At 47.5% G+C, this 16,418-nt stretch overlaps 1 protein-coding gene across 4 annotated transcripts in view; it reads right to left on the bottom strand.

The window, feature by feature from the left end:
* The window catches only part of LHFPL2 (LHFPL tetraspan subfamily member 2), a 160,985-nt gene extending 145,047 nt beyond the window's left edge, over positions 1–15,938 (bottom strand). For all 4 annotated transcript variants that reach the window (XM_037982129.2, XM_037982130.2, XM_037982131.2 and 1 more), the window contains exon 1: positions 15,534–15,938. The gene's annotated coding sequence lies outside the window, so the exon portion shown is untranslated. The remainder of the gene's footprint in view (positions 1–15,533) is intronic.
* Between the last annotated feature and the right edge of the window lie 480 nt (positions 15,939–16,418).

Below are 16,418 nucleotides of genomic sequence, written 5' to 3'. Positions count from 1 at the left end.
GGAAATGCCTGCATAAATGGGTTTCCTACCCTCAGGGAGCTTACAGTCCACAAAGAGAAATAAATAGGTTGCATTCACGACTTTGAGCAGCTGATAGGAGCTGAAGGGAGGAAAATACAAGGGGACATGGGAGCCTTTGCAGGGGCACCAGCTGATTTCCAAGGCATCAAAGGAAGCTCCCCAGAACAAGGGAGGGCTAAAATGAGGAGGTGGCCAAACTAAAGAGCATGCCAGGCAAAAGGAACAGTAAAATGGAGAGTCCTGGAAGCGAGAACACAGTTCATAAAAGAAAGAAGTTGGTGCCCACTGAAGCATTTCAGATCACAAGAAGCCTTCTTGCAGCTGCTTTAGGAGAGTTTGGACTTTAAGGCTAATGCAAGCTCTGACATAGAAGAGGACACTGGGATGGTTCAGATGGCTTTCAGCAACACCAGAGAGGAGAACAAACTGGAAGGAGGCAACAACACCCCATCTTAGCTGCCCCAAATGCCACATCCTGGTGTGTCATGAGAGGACAGAAAGACAATCCTTATGGTCAGAAGTGAAGCTGAGCTCCCCCGAGCATCTCCAGCAAACCACCGGTGGTGAAGCCCAGGTTCCTCCAGCATGAGGTGGTTCCTGCCAGGCAGACAATAGCTCAGCACCACTGCCTCAGGGGCAGAGTCTGCCTGCCTCAACACACCCCTACCAAGTGCCGGAGTGGCACCGTGTGGTGCAGCAGCATCACCTGGGAATGTGTCAGAAACACAAATTCTCCACCATCCTAGTACTAGTGACTCAGAATCTCTGGGGTGGGAACCACATTCAGTGTTTTCACAAGTCCTCTGGGTGACAGTGATGCTTGCTAAGGGCAAGTCCTGGGGGACAGAGTACAGAGCTGGCCCAGTCTACTAACCCAACAGCGACTGTGCTCAAGGCCTCACACTCCACAGTGCTTTGAAGCCCATTTCTGTTGTAAAAAATACACAAAGCTGGTTTTTATGCATGGCACCATTCCCAGTCCTGGGGACCAACGGGATAGGGGACTAAGCCACCCTTAAGGTGGGGAGGTGGAGGTGGTAGTGCAGGCAAGGCCCTTCCTCTTCTCCTGGGCCCTCATCTGTTTTAGGACAGGCAAAGGGAACTCGAGCTTTAAGGAAAGAGAATGCATGCTTCTCCTTTTAGACATTTCTCCTCCCACTTAGATACAGAATCTGACCGCTCCATAAATGAAACACTGAGGTTGCCCTGGAAGGCTCCATGTGGTTTTATCAGAGGGTCAAGTTTCTTCCTGGAGAGTGAACCAACTCTGTGGTTACAAAGACACCAAGGCCCAGGAGCCATAAAGTAATTCAGGATTCAGAAGAGCCCAGTTTATCTTCCTCTTTCTTTGAATATCTATCTTCTCCTTACAAAAAAAGAAAAAGATTACCCCTCCCGCACAAAAAAGCATATTTCTGTAAACAGCAGGCAAGTTCTCACATTCTTGTTTATGTTTTTATAGCTCTTACTTTCTTTACAAAAGGGGATGAGGGGCAGGGGTGGAGGCCAAAGCATCAAAATAGCACTCAGGTCATGAAGGGAGATGATGCTCCACTCAGCTCCCAGGGCCTACCCCCAACACCAATGCCACCGTGAGGGTGGCTGTGCTGCAGGAACTCACAGGAAGTCATGCGTGGTATGGGGGCAGTGAGGATACTATTCTCAGCGCACCTCAAGTAGTGCTGCAGAAACCCCAACTGCCTCCCCACGTTCAGGCAGCACCCTGTGTTTGTATGCTGCAGCCCTCTGACCTCCCCACCTGCCCCTGTGCCTGTGGTCCCACACCTCCAAAGGCTTTCCATGGCCAAACACACTGCCACACCTGCTAGCCCTCAACGATCACGGCTCTTCCACCCATCTCTCCCCACTAGACTGCGAGCTTTCTGAGGGGTGTAATAAGCATGTGTTGAATAAATGACTGAATACACAGCCATATGGATTCACCTGGAATAAGAGTTTCAGGCCTGGATTCCATCCCCTCACCCTTTCCAGTCCAAAGAGGCAAAATGATTTGCCCAAGGCCGCAGAGCAAGCTGATGGCACAGGAAGGTCAGGGAGGCAGAACAGACAGTTCTTATCAATTTCTGCCTTTCACAGGCTGTGTTTCCATCTTTCCTGAGTACCATGCCCCCTTGAGGACAAAGATATTTTATGTGTGATAAGAATGGATTCATTTTTTGTGTGTTTCATTTCAAGAACATGGAGGAACATCTTATGAATCTTAGAATGTGGGGCACTAAGCCCAATCTAGGGACGGAGCAGGGAGGCCAGGGGAAGAAGAGTTGGGAAATGGCTGTGAGCCGTGGAGTGGGTCAGTTCTTCATAGACGTTCCCAGAGTTCTGGTCCCTGGGGAGTGCTTCTGTGTAAGTCCTCTGTCAGTTCTGGTTTACTCCGGCAGCAGAGACAAGAGAATCTCCCAACCCATCCCCACTCTGTTCTGAAAACATATTCCACCACTTACACAAGCTTTGGCTTTGGCAGCAGAATGCCCAAGTTCAGTTTCTTTTTGCCAGCCAGAGGCTGAGAACTCTGCAAATGTAATGATTCTTTACAGATACAAAAGAGAAAGCAGATACAAAAGATAATGCACATGATCTAGGTAGCATGCAATCTCAGGAGAGTCAAGCCCTTCTCTTCAAGTCCCCTGGGAAAGATGCCCCCAACACTCCCACCATCCCCCCTTTCCCTGAGAGAAGGGAAGGTTTCTGTTGCTGGCCAAGCTCACCTGCTAAGCAGGTACAGAAAATGGATCATTTTCCAATTCTTGGATTTAGCTTCTCTCTCAAAACTAAACTGACTTTAAAAAACAAAACCGGACGGGCGCAGTGGCTCACACCTGTAATCCCAGCACTTTGGGCGGCCAAGGCAGGCAGATCACGAGGTCAGGAGATCGAGACCATTCTGGCTAACACGGTGAAACCCCGTCTCTACTAAAAAATACAAAAAATTAGCCAGGCGTGGTGGCGGGCACCTGTAGTCCCAGCTACTTGGGAGGCTGAGGCAGGAGAATGGTGTGAACACAGGAGGCGGAGCTTGCAGTGAGCCAAGATCGCACCACAGGACTTCAGCCTGGCCAACAGAGTGAGACTCTGTCCCAAATAAATAAATAAATAAATATTTAAAAAAAAAAAAAAAAAAAAACCCGCCAGGCGAGGTGGCTCAAGCCTGTAATCCCAGCACTTTGGGAGGCCGAGACGGGTGGATCACGAGGTCAGGAGATCGAGACCATCCTGGCTAATATGGTGAAACCCCGTCTCTACTAAAAAATACAAAAAACTAGCCCAGCGAGGTGGCGGGCGCCTGTAGTCCCAGCTACTCAGGAGGCTGAGGCAGGAGAATGGCATAAACCTGGGAGTCAGAGCTTGCAGTGAGCTGAGATCCGGCCACTGCACTCCAGCCTGGGCGACAGAGCGAGACTCCGTCTCAAAAAAAAAAAAAAAAAAAAAAAAAACCATCCAAAACAATCCTACGTACAATTATGGTGTTTAGTCTTAGTTTTCATATATAGATCACTTGGCTTTTCATTATAACTCGTATGTGAAATGGCCACGAAATGTGCCAAATGCATCTTAAATGATATTAAAGTTCCCATCACACACACACACCAATTAAATGAATGAGAACAAGTTCTGCCTAGTGCCCTCCCAGGCACGCTGTGCTTTTCTTGAGCTGCCTGGACACCTGGTGCCTGAGGCTGCCATCTGTGGCCCCGCATCCTGCTCTGCCCTCCTTGAAGAGTGGCCCATACTCCACCCTATCAAAGTCCACTCCCTGTATACTCTGATCCTAAGAAGCATTCTATTAAGTTATTCCTGTTAACATATGAATCACAAATGCATCACCTGTCCTACGGATGCTTCCACATCTAATAAGAGGCTTAAAGGGAAACACTTCACCCAATTTCTCTAATGGTAGAATTGTAAGCACAACACTAAGTGAATTCCACCTTTTGGGTAAGGAGCTATATCCAGCTGATTCCTCCACACTGACCATTTCCTACTTCATTGGTCTCATAAGCTGACTTTGCCCCTAAGGTAAGGCTGAAATGGATCCTGCATCTTTAGGAATAGAGGTTAATTTCCATACAATTGTGGAAGGGCAAACTCCTTAACCTCACAAGTCACCTGGATCAGAACCAAGTTGGTCTGTGGAGGATAGGGCCCCTTGTTCATCCATTTCTGGTCATCCATTACTTAACAATGCTCATTACCTCCAGTGTCTGAACCAAAGTAGGAAACAGTGGGAAAAATCACTATCAAGACATTCTTAAAGACTTCTCTACAGAGGCCCAAAGCTTGTATAGTCCAGCATCTTTGAGCACTTAATAGTCAGTATCTGTAAAACCTTCCTAAAAATAAAGGCTTCACAGAACTGACTTCTTACACTGTTAACAAAGGCCTCTCTGATTTGGCTCCATCTAAGATAAGAGCCTCTCTGTAAGAGCAAAAGCATGTGTTAAGATAAAAAGTGAAGTGGATTCAATGGGACAGAAGACAGCCCTTCACAAGCAAGTATCTAAGAGGCCAAGAAATAAAAAGGCAAGGGTGTCCCTCAGACATGGCCAATATCACAGGCTCAGACAGGTTTCTAAACGGATGCTTCTCTAAATCGGTTTTTCTAGAGCCTTCCTGATCATAAGAACCACCTAGAAGCTTTGTTTAAAAGATACAGATTCCCAAGACCCACTCCAAAACCCCTGGTAGGGTCTGGTAACACATATGTCTAGCCAGCACCTTAGCGGAGTGTCAGGCAAGCTTCAGAAATAATGCTCCAAATGAAACAATAGGCAACTTTTTAAAAGCTTTGTAATCACATAACCTTGAAGTTACAGGGTATGTGGGAAAATGCAGGTTTAATGGAAGGATGTTAGAGCCTTCTTAACCTAGTTAAACTTATGGAATATAACCAACATGAAATGAGGAAATCATTTTAACTAACTTGGGGGGTAGGGGAAGCCTTCCCCTGTAGCTTTACCATATCTCAGCTGGAAGAGCTCATAACCTCCCTGCCCTAAAGGACTGACGGCATCCCCGCACAGTGGCTCCCAACAGCTATTAAAGGCCCAAATGGAAGTGCCAGGGCTGAGGGCTCACAGTCTCATCCCAATAGAGGCCAGCCCTAAGTAGCAGGCAACCAACTCCAAGTCAGACCTCATGGGCCCTCCTGGCAGGCACAGTCCAGCCCTGACAGGTCTCGGCCGCCAGCTGCCTATTCCATAGTCTCTTTCATGGTCCAGTTGAACGTGAGGCCTTGCTATTCAAAGTGAGCTCCACAGGAGTAGCAGGGGCAGCATCATGGGGAGAGCTTGTTCGAGATGCAGAATCCTAGGCCCCACCCAGCCCTGCTGTATCAGAGTCTGTATTTTAACAGGATTCCTGCCAGTTCTTGGGCACAGTCAAGCTTGAGAGGCCCTGCTGAAGGAGTATGGACTTCTACCCACAACTGGGAACATCAGCCTCTCCACTCGGGCTCCAGCCTCTCAGAAGCCTTCCTTCCTCCCTCACACTCTTTACTCAGGTTTGCTTGGAGCCAGATCACCATCAGCAGGACTCAATGAATAGCTGACAACCCAAAGCCCAGTTTTTAGGAAGTTAAAGGAGGCAGTAAGTTCTGATTGTGTCTCACATTCTCATCTGGCTGTAACATCTGCCTCCTTTCGAGGGCAGGACTACAGACCTCGTGATCATAAATCAGCAGAGACAATCCAAAGTCAAACAATACCATGGAATGCTGGCTCTTTGGTTCCAGCACAATGTTAATGAGGTCGAGGTCACGGGTATGATTAGCTTCCTCTGTATCTTGGCACAGACTCCAACCCTCTGCCCTCTGGCCGCCTGCAAAGGCTGACGCACCCTTGGTTACTAAGAGAACTGGAGGAGAATGACAAGGGGAGGCTAACAGAGCAGCACCAGTTAATGACTCAAAGAACCTGAGTGACTGACAGGCTGCATGTATCAAAGAACGACTTGTGGCCCAGAGGGAAGGCTGACAAGACAGATGACCGGGTCAGAATTCAAAACTATCTGGACAGGCCGAACATGTCAGAACTGAGAAAGCTGAAATTTCACAAGAAGAAATGAAAGTCCCATGATCAAGGTTTCAAAAATCAAATATATACATCCCAAACTAGAGGAAATCTAATTGGATGGCAGTTCTTACGTTTTTAAAATTTTTTAAAACATTCAAGTTTTGTTGACCAATATGGATATTAAGAAAGCTAGAAGCCGCTTAAGGACCAGAAGTCTAGTTTCCAGACCAAAAGGAGCAGTGGTTCTTCCCTAACACGGCTGGTCAGACTATCCTAAAAGGCCCCCCGGCCACCTGTCCACACAGGTGTATACACAAACTCTCACACCTTCCCACCACCACCACCATTTGGGTTCTTATTCAGTGTGGCCTCTTCACCCCATACTGGCTACAGCTCTTTCTGGCTTTGTAACATAGTGTAAACATTTCACACATCAGCTTAGTTCCCTCTCATGCTGCCCTTTCTTTACAATACACTTAAGCACAAGCTGGAGAAAAAAAAAAAAACCCCACATAAATAGTCAAGACAACCTAAGCACACCCACTTACCAAAAGGATTCAGATCAAAAATGACTTACAGTCACCAGTTTAAGCCAGCACACTATGCTACGAATTACAGCATGGATCCACGCAGAGTCAGTAATTAAGTCGGTAATTACGAGTTTCCACTGTAGAAGAACCCTGAAAGGCCTACTATAAGCATGAGCAAATGAAAGAGTATCTGTTTAGACATACCTCTCTAGAATGTAGAATCATCTTCTAAGAACGGACAGTTGGCCATTTTAAAAAAGAAAACAAATGTGATTTTACATTGTTTTTAAAGTTGTGAGCCATGTTTTTCTTATGTGTCTATTTAATATACAAGTGTTAGTCATTTACAAATACAGAAACACTGCTTACTGGTAAGTTTGTAATTCCCAGACTATCCAGTCTGTTATTTTTAATTCAGAAAATGTGTTCTCTATGAGCAAGAGAAAGTTAATTTTTTAAGAAGTTATTTTGCCCTTAATAAGTGTGTGCCAATCTGAAGATTGAATGAGGTTCCTGTGAATGCAATTACAGCCTTCCTTAAACAACTGACTAAATGCCTTAAAACTAGAAAACATGTGAAATTCAGCCCAATTGCAGCCTGCCCCAGGAGAAAGGAAGCTTGAACTCCAGGTGCCCCGAGAACACAGCACAGTGTGGAAAGAAAGAAAATCCTGAACAATAGAATCAGGAGAGGAAAAAGAGTCCCTCTTAATTTTCCGGGCATGTGGGGAGCTTGTTGCTAAAGAAGTATTTCAGATCTCACTGCTGGTTAAGTTTCCACTGAACGGTGAAATTAAAAAAAAAAAAAAATCTAACATGCCAGTACAGCATTTATTTAATTCAGTATTTCTTATCAACCAGGTTTATTTCGGTACTTCTTATCAATACAACAGAAACACCTCACAAATCACACTTAAAATGTTTATGAAAACATACCAAACGTACCCACTATAAGGGGTGGGGTCTTCCCTATCAATCAGAGGAAGCTGCCCCATTCTGGATCTGGGTCACAGCCCCCAGTCCTAGGTACATTCCTGTAGCCTTCCAGTATTTATAACTATATCAACAATGAGGAGGAATGTCAGTTCTGTTTAAAGACAGGAACTGCCTTACAAAAGATGCACCATGGATGTAAAGCGATGTATGACGTTGTGACCAAAACCACTGCCACAGTTTTGTACAGCAACCAAAATATTTCCCCAGCTCTTTAGTTCTGATTTCAAAAAGCAACATGCTACTTACAGAAAATCTGAGAAACAGAAGAATAAAGAAAAAAAAATAGTCACTCATAACCCCACTAAGATAACCAGGTAAAATTTTAGTCTCTGTCCTTCCAACCCTGTTAAGCAGGCAAGGATGAGGTGAGGTGTTATTGCTGGTTGCACAGACTAACAATAATTAATCATCCCCACTGGACTTACCCTAAAGCCACAGCAGTAAGAAGAGTAACGGTTGTGCCTGCAATTCAACAAGCATTCACTGTGGCCTGCTTGGCACACTCTCATTTATGCCACAAATGAATGAAATGCAAATTAACACCAGTAGCCCTTGAGGGTCATTTGGTAACCTCAAAAAAGAAGGTAGATAAACCTCATCCCTGGTGGACATGAAAACAAGAGTTAGTTCTCCTAGCACGGAGAGTAGGAGAGCCCGGCCACCCTCTCTAAGGCAAGGGAAGGAAATGTTTCAGAGGAAGGGTGTGCAGAGCAGTTGGAGATGAAGACCTGGGAACTGCACACGTGTGCAGCTGCCCATTAGCAATGCATGGGTTCCTGGGAATCTGTGTGCTTTTAGGACCAGAGAGATTCAACCCACAAGGGAAATGTTCTTAGTCTCACAAACAGGGAGAGCTTTAAAACTGTCAGAACACCCTAGTTTCCGTATATCAACCTGGGCTACTAATCGTCCACCTATTACCCTTGTGCAGTCAAAGGCCAGACAACCTGGTTACCTCTAGTTGAACCATGCTCTGTGCTTAAGGCACAAGGAAAGAATTGTTTCTACTGCTGATGTCACCTCAGTGTTAAACATTGTTCATTATTAACCAGCTCAAATATTCTTCTTTCAAATACTATAACTGGGTACAGGTTTCCTCGCTTATTTTTTTTAATGTGAAGAGTTGTAAAAGTTAGTTTGACTGAACTTCAAAAGTTCACCCCCAAGTAAATACCTTGGAAGTCTTATTTAAGTTTGACAAAAATATCTGTAAAATAGTCTCCATAAAACCACTTAATCATTATAACGTGTTATTAAATCAAAGTCAGAACAAACCCAGAAGAAAAATCCAAATACACTGAGGTTCTCCTTTCCGGTCCTGCCAAGTCTCAAAATCAAAGTTGGGTGTTTCTCTTGACCTAGCTGATTAAAGTTTAGGAAAACATGCAGATAACACACCTCTTTAACCGTATTCAATATCTTGTAGATATACACAAAACTAGTTTACATTCTCAGCAAGTGAAGTTCATCTTACATTTTCTTAAATATATGTATTGCATTTAAGAAAATGTACAGTACACACACACACACACACACACACACACATATATAGATGTTCAAGCTGCTATAATACCATAGATGGGGCAGCTTAAACGACAAAACGTTTACTTCTCACAGTTCTGAAGGCTGGGAAGTCCAAGATCAAGGTGCCAGGAGATTTGGTTCCTGATGAGGGCCCTCTTCCTGACTTGCAGACAGACAGCCGCCTTTTTGTTGCATCCTCACACACTGGAGAGTGAGCTCTGGTCTCTCTTCCTTTTCTCATAATGACACTGGTCTTACTATAGAGGTCCCACCCTCATTATCTCATCTAAGCCTAAGTACCTCCCAAAGGTCCTACCTCCACATACTATCACATAGGGGGTTAGGGCTTCAACATATACATGAATCTGGGGGGACACAAATATTCAGTCCTTAACACACACGTGTGTGGTATCAATTTTATCAGTTATACATCCTAGCTATCAAACACATTCACAACCACTCCATGTACATTCCTCTTAACTATCTCAGTTTAAAATAACAACAAGCAGAACTCACCAAGTCTGCAAAATCACATCAGTACGAGCCTGGTCATTTGAGGCCAAAGTCAAGGGCCTGATGGACAATCAAGCCAGTCAGGCCTGGTAAAGGGATCAAAGAAAAAATTTCACTTACAAGGACACAAATTACTCTTGCACCTAGTATCAGTTAGTAAACCTCGACATGCCAAGCAAGAGAGGGAGGCCTCCCTACAAACACTTGCCACTACCGTAAGAAGAACTCCCTCTATCATCTCTAGCTCCAGACCTCGCCTCCTGCCTCTAAATCCAACTTTTTGGTGGCCATCTCTCCTTGGAAGGCTTGCAGTTCAGTTTTGGATTCAACTGAACTCATCACTCCTTGCCATCTCTGTCCAAACTGAGGTTCCCACAACTGCTTACCTCGGTGAAAGGTGCCGTGACCCGTAACAGTCAAAGTGCACGCTCCCTCTCCTAGGGGACCACCCCGGGAGATGAACAGGAAGTGGGGTCAATATCTGCAGGCCTCTCCTCTCTCCGCCACCCAGTCCGGCCAGGATTTCTGCACTCTGGTCCTAGCCTCCCAGCTCACCTTATTCCCTGCCCTCTTTGTTACCTAGCCCACCTTATGGCCATGGAGCTCTTTCTAAAGTGCGATATGATCACAGCATTCACCTGCTACAAATGCTCCAGCCTTCGCACAGCTTTCAAGATGAAATACAGACTCCCTTAGCTTAGTGCCCAAGACCCCAAACCCTCAGGTACTTCCCAGCACAACCTTGACTCTAGTCCAACAACTACTGTCAGCGCCCTGGCTGCACTATACGTTTCCAAGCCTTCTAGACTCCAAACTTACGTATTATCTTATCATGTATTACTGCAGTTTTTAAAGTAGTGAAAAAAAAGAAACAAAACTTTGAAGGTGCATGATGAAACAAGTATTCACTCTTTTCTTTCCTCTTTCAGCCACATGTTCTACACCAAGAGAATCAAGTATTTCGAATGCCAGCTGAGACTCTTCTCTGGACACAATCTGGCTTTTATAAGTCGATGATCAGATCCTACCTTTGGCTCCTTCTTTGCCTTTCTAAGGCTGATATGTCTCACGTGCCGGAAAAATTGCCGGTTTTTTAATAAAAAAGATTGTATTTACTTAGAAGCATGATGTCAACAAAACAGCCACAACTTTTTGGTTTTTTTCTGCAATTACAGAATGGTATTCAGTTAGCAGAACATTCATAAAAGCTGCATCAGAGACAACTGAAGATGAAAACACTACCAACCCCATATATTAACTAATTTGTGCTGTGCACCAACGAGACCCTGCTTTAAATTTACATGCCAGTTTACAAGCCCTACACTGTATCAGGAAAGGTTAGTGGCCACTGAAAATATCACCAGGGTTGGGCATGGTGGCTCACGCCTGTAATCTCAGCACTTTGGGAGGCCAAGGCAGGCGGATCCCTTGAGGTCAGGAGTTCGAGACCAGCCTGGCCAACATGGTAAAACCCCATCTCTACTAAAAATACAAAAAATTAGCCAGGCGTGGTGGCGTGCACCTGTAGTCCCAGCTACTCAGGAGGCTGAGATGGGAGAATCACTTGAACCTGGGAGGAGGAGGCTGCAGTGAGCTGAGATCATGCCATTGCACTCCAACAGCCTGAGTGACAGAGGGAGACTTCGTCTCAAAAAGAAAAGAAAATACCACCAGGACAGGACTATCTAAAGATAACATTTGGTAATGTGTTAACTATACAAAAAAAGACAATGTACGGTTTAAAAACAAATGTTACACAGTCTTCCATTTCAATTTCTTTCTTTAAAAGAAGTGAATTGTATATAGGGAGTTTAAATGCTTTATAGATAAGGAAAAAAAACTGCTAGAACCAACTTATTCATCATCATCATCTTCATCTTCCTCTTCCTCTTATTCCCTCTTTTTCTCGCTTTTTTCAGCCTTGACAACTCCCTTTTAGTCCCAGCTACTTGGGAGGCTGAGGCAGGAGAATGGCGTGAACCCGGGAGGCGGAGCTTGCAGCGAGCGGAGATCGCGCCACTGCACTCCAGCCTGGGTGACAGAGCGAGACTCCGTCTCAAAAAAAAAAAAAAAAAAAAAAAAAAAAAACTCTGAGGAGTTGACTGAGAATCTGGGTGCTGCTTCTTGTGCTCCTCCCAACAACTGTGCACAAAGAATGCATATCACATTTTACCTCTCAGCTTCCTTGGATCTCCTTTGCCCATGTTTAGTCTTTTTTTTTTCCCTCAGTGAGCCAGAGTCGCCCAGTGCCTGTCTGGCTCTCACTTGCCCCAGCACTGTCTCTATGGTGCTCAGTACACTGCAAACTGTTTGTTTTCATTGCATGCGAAACAATTTGTTTCACTGGCCAGTAGTTGTGCTCAGCCACTATAACTGAATACTTTATCATAAAGAACAGAAAGAAAGAGGCCTCCCCTTCTCCCTTTGGAAGACCCACAGGACTAGCTGTACCCTGCCACCATCCCCAGCCCCAGCCAGATCACTTCCCTCTGACCAGGCTGGAGAGTGGAAGGCAAGGACACCCAACACGCCACGTTCCAGTATAGCTCTTCTGAGTCAAAAAGGGAGCTTCCAGGGTCTATGGAAGTCCTTTGAAAACAGAGGTGTATGGTTGTTGTTTTTTTCTTCTTCTTCTTCTTCTAATGTGTACTCTGTAAGAGGAGAGGCCTGCTCTTGGTTCTTGCTGTGTTACCAGAGTCCAGAACAGAGCCTGGCCCAAGGGAGCAGCTCCCTAGGTATTTGCTGAATGACAGGATGAATGACTGCATGAATGAAGGAACAAACAGGCATTCTCCCTAAATTAGAAGGAGTAATGCATAGCAGAGTTCCTCTTCTCAGTAAGCACTATTGTGCTAACAATGCCTTTGGTTCACTTTGGGGCACAATCTTAGCAAAAACTGGGAAGTGCATCATTAACCCCAAGACAGACAGACAGACACAATCTTAGCAAAAACTGGGAAGTGTATCATTAACCCCAAGACAGACAGACAGATAGACACACACACACACACATATATATATATATATATTTTTTTGAGTCTTGCTCTGTCACCCGGGCTGGAGTGCAATGGTGCCGTCTCAGCTCACTGCAACCTCCACCTCCCGGGTTCAAGTGATTCTCCTGCCTCAGCCTCCTGAGTAGCTGGGACTACAGATGCATGCCACCACGCCCGGCTAATTTTTGTATTTTTAGTAGAGACAGGATTTCACTATGTTGGCCAGGCTGGTCTCAAACTCCTGACCTCGTGATCTACCCACCTCAGCCTCCCAAAGTGCTGGGATTACAAGTGTGAGCTACTGTGGTCCCAGCACCCAAGACATATATTAAAGCTTTTTGGAGTAAATTCTAGAGATTAGCTATTTGCTTCTTGTTTGTATCTAAGAACAGTAAGCATTGGGTAAAATGTTGCTTTTAAGAGTTCCAAAAGAGGCACTTATCATGTTCATTACTACAGTTTTCTTTCTACCTCAAATAAAATTTGGATATTCACTTTGGTGGGACCTAATAGTTAAAGCTGCCATTGCAATGGGACATGTAGCCTGGAACTGCAAGCCACATTTGGGTTCCACCTCTAGACTCAAATAGTGCCTGCATTACAAACTCCCTGGAAATGGAAGCCCAGAAAAGGCTAACCAGAATGAGCCAAAGGATGCAGTTTGCAAGTTCCAGAAAGATCAGTGTTTTTGAGTGTAGGCTGGCAGGGCACAGGTCCAGCCTCAACTCAGAGCTACTCACTCTAAAATCAGGTATCTCTGCGTTAGCTGTTTAACAGGCACCACGTTTTCCTAGGGATTTGGAAAACCTGATCATCATCAGTAACATTTTCTGAGCACTTACTGTGAGGAACCATCCTAAGTCCTATAAATCAGTTCATCTTCAAGGTGATTATCTGAGCTGAATTCTTATCTTCACCATTTTATAGACACAAAAACAGAGAAATTAAATAACATGCCCAAGGTTTAGGTACATCTGGAGCCCAACAGCCCAAGTTTGGGTCTCCTATATTTGGGTTTACCATTTCATCAATTCTTTGCAGTAAAGAAGTTGAGAAGCTGCATACAGTGTTCATTAAAAAGAAATATGTAGTTTTTTATATATTGTTTTTTTATCACCTCCTACTATGGACTTTTCCTCCCTGCCCAAACACTGGGTGGTGCCATCAACACCGAGCCCATGCATATGGTGAACAGCATACATTACTTCTTCCAGAAGGCACTGCTTTGTTCTCATCTACAAAGATCCTTCTTCCTTCCTATAGACAAATGACTGGTTCACATATCATGACTCAATTTATATTCAACAATGTTCATTTGCAGTGTAATTATTCTTCCTAATTAGGCTGCTCTGAAGACAAATGACTGCCCCACCCCATCCCCCTCTCCTACAACACACAATGTCTTTTTCCTGATATAAAATGTTTGCTGCACCCTAGAAAAAAACACAAGAAGCCACAGTCTGCTCTCCATGTGACCACTTAGAGAAAAATACTATCATAAGATAGTGTTTCATCTGATATTACTTCAAAATCAGAATCAGATTTCTAATGGATCAATAAGCTTATCATAGTATGACAGCAAAAAGAAATGAGAATCTGATTTTCTCTTTCCTATTTTAAAAACATTTCCTCTTCCCGCGAACATGTGTTCTCTATCTCTTAAATTTAAAAAGGAGTAGTTTCTAAAAGAGAACCAGTACGAAAGAATCAGGAATACCAGCAAAAGTCAACACCAAAGAAGTCAGTATCTGATCCTCTCTTAAACCTGGCAGGAGTGGAGCTCTCTGGCCAGTGGCAAAAGCAATATGCAGGTTATAAATGTTCCTTCAAGCTCAGTTACTCAGGTTTACCTCTCTGGGGTGAGCCTCTAACAGCTCTGGCTCGCCCGAATCTTTACTCCCTCGGCTCCAGCACACACTTTCCATAGCGGCCGCGTTGCGATTTCAAAAAGTTCTCTTTTCCCCGTAGGTCACCCACCGATGATAACCTACATGCACAAACACACTCACACAATCACAGCAGAGAAAATGGGACATACAGGAAATGGCCCGGGTGGAGGCGAGGACAGGGGGTGGAGATAGGACTTTGTCTGTACTCTGGTCTCACTCCCATTGAAACAGCACATGGACTTTCATGGAACTCATGACCATCCTGAAATAACAGAAAAGTTGAACCGGATTGAAGAAAACCCTCTGCTTTTCTACGTTCGAAGAACACTGGGCCGCTGAATGGAAGGGGGGAAAAAAACTGTGTGCCTAAAAACATCCAGAAACACATGCAGAGTCTCCCTAGTCCTTCGCCCATCCTGTGGGCTCAAGCCGCCCATCCCAGATGCGGTCTTCCCCACTCCACGCCCACCTCCTCCAGCCCGCACTCCAAATCACTGAGCTGCCCACAAAAATGCAGTCCAGCTTTGAGAAGCAGCTGACGTCTGTGGCCAGAGCGACCCACACGCCACAGACCAGGGACAGCAGGGGCGACCACTGGGCGGCCCCCAGGGCGCGGTGCCAGGCGCGCTGGAGCCCGGCGCTGAGCTGCGCCCGGGACCCACGCGCCGCCGTCCGAAGCCAGCCAGCGACGGCCGGAGAGCAGGGCTCGCGCCGGCTTCCAGAGGAGACGTTGTTCCCGGCACAACTTTTCCCACTTCTGCGGCCGCCGGCGGCGCTGGGAAGCAGCTGTTCCCTTCCCATTCCCAGCACCCAACGCCCATTCCCAGCACCCAACGCCCATCCCGCAGCACCTCCGACCGCTCCGCGCGGTCTCCCAGGGCGCCGAAGCGAAGTTCCCGCGCCAGCCGCGGCGCAAGCAACCTGGGCTCGGCCGGCCGCAACGGCTCTCCATGCACCCGCGCTGGGCGCCCACCTGGCCGGGCCCACCGGCTCTCCCCTCCCGCAGCGCGCGCGGGCCCGACGCCTGCCACTCACCCTGCCCCAGCTCGGCGTCTCCGGCTCCGAGCCCGCAGCCTTCCCCAAGCCAGGGCTTTCAGTGACGCCTCCTCGCAGCCACCTCGCTCTTCCCCCGCTGGCCGTGCCTGGAAGGAGGAGGCGGGAGGAGAGCGGGAGGAGAGCGGGAGGGGGCGGCGGGAGGGGGAGCCGACGCAGGGGAGGGGAGAGGGTCCGCGGCGCGGGGGAGGAGGCGGCAAGGCGAGAGAGCGCCAAGCTCGGCGGCCGCCCAGACTAGTACTCGCGGAGAGAGAGGAGGAGGAGGAGGGGCGGGGGCAGCGACAGAAAGAGGCAGCAGAGCCGCCCTGCCCAGGCTCCGGCCCCGCGCCGCTGCCCAGTCACCATCGCCGCCTCCGTCCCGCGAGCGGGCCAGGCGTCCGGGGGGAGGGGTCGGGCTCGGGACTCCCGGCGCGGCGCGCGGGGCGGGACGGGGGCGGCGGGCGGGCGGACCAGGCCCGGCCTCCGGAGGGGAGTGTCCTGCGGGTCCGGGAGGGAGTCGGCGACAGGGGATCCCCGAGAGGGGGCGCGGGGACTTGGGAGACGGTCCCTGCTCCCGCCGGGCGGCGGCGGCGGCGTCTTCCGGGGTCCTGAGAGGTTACTGCGGGCCGCGCCGGGGAAGCTCCCGGAGCAGCTTCGAGTAGCCCTGCCGGGGGCGCCGGGGACGCCGGAGGCGGGGAGCGGCGCTGACGGAGCCAGGGGAGAGAGGCCGGGCTGCTCCGGCGGAGAGCCGGCCCTGGGGCGCTCGGAGCAGTTCCCCAGACCCGGGCCCGAGCGGAAAGAACGGCCGTCTGGTGGCCCCGGAGAGTCCGAAACGGGAAAGGGGTCAAGGGGCGCCTGGACCCCCATGCTCGCCGCCCTTTCCCGCAG

The sequence above is a fragment of the Chlorocebus sabaeus genome, chromosome 4 (genome assembly GCF_047675955.1).
Source record: "Chlorocebus sabaeus isolate Y175 chromosome 4, mChlSab1.0.hap1, whole genome shotgun sequence".
Lineage (NCBI taxonomy): Eukaryota > Metazoa > Chordata > Mammalia > Primates > Cercopithecidae > Chlorocebus > Chlorocebus sabaeus.
This window is presented reverse-complemented; position numbering and strand designations above follow the sequence as displayed.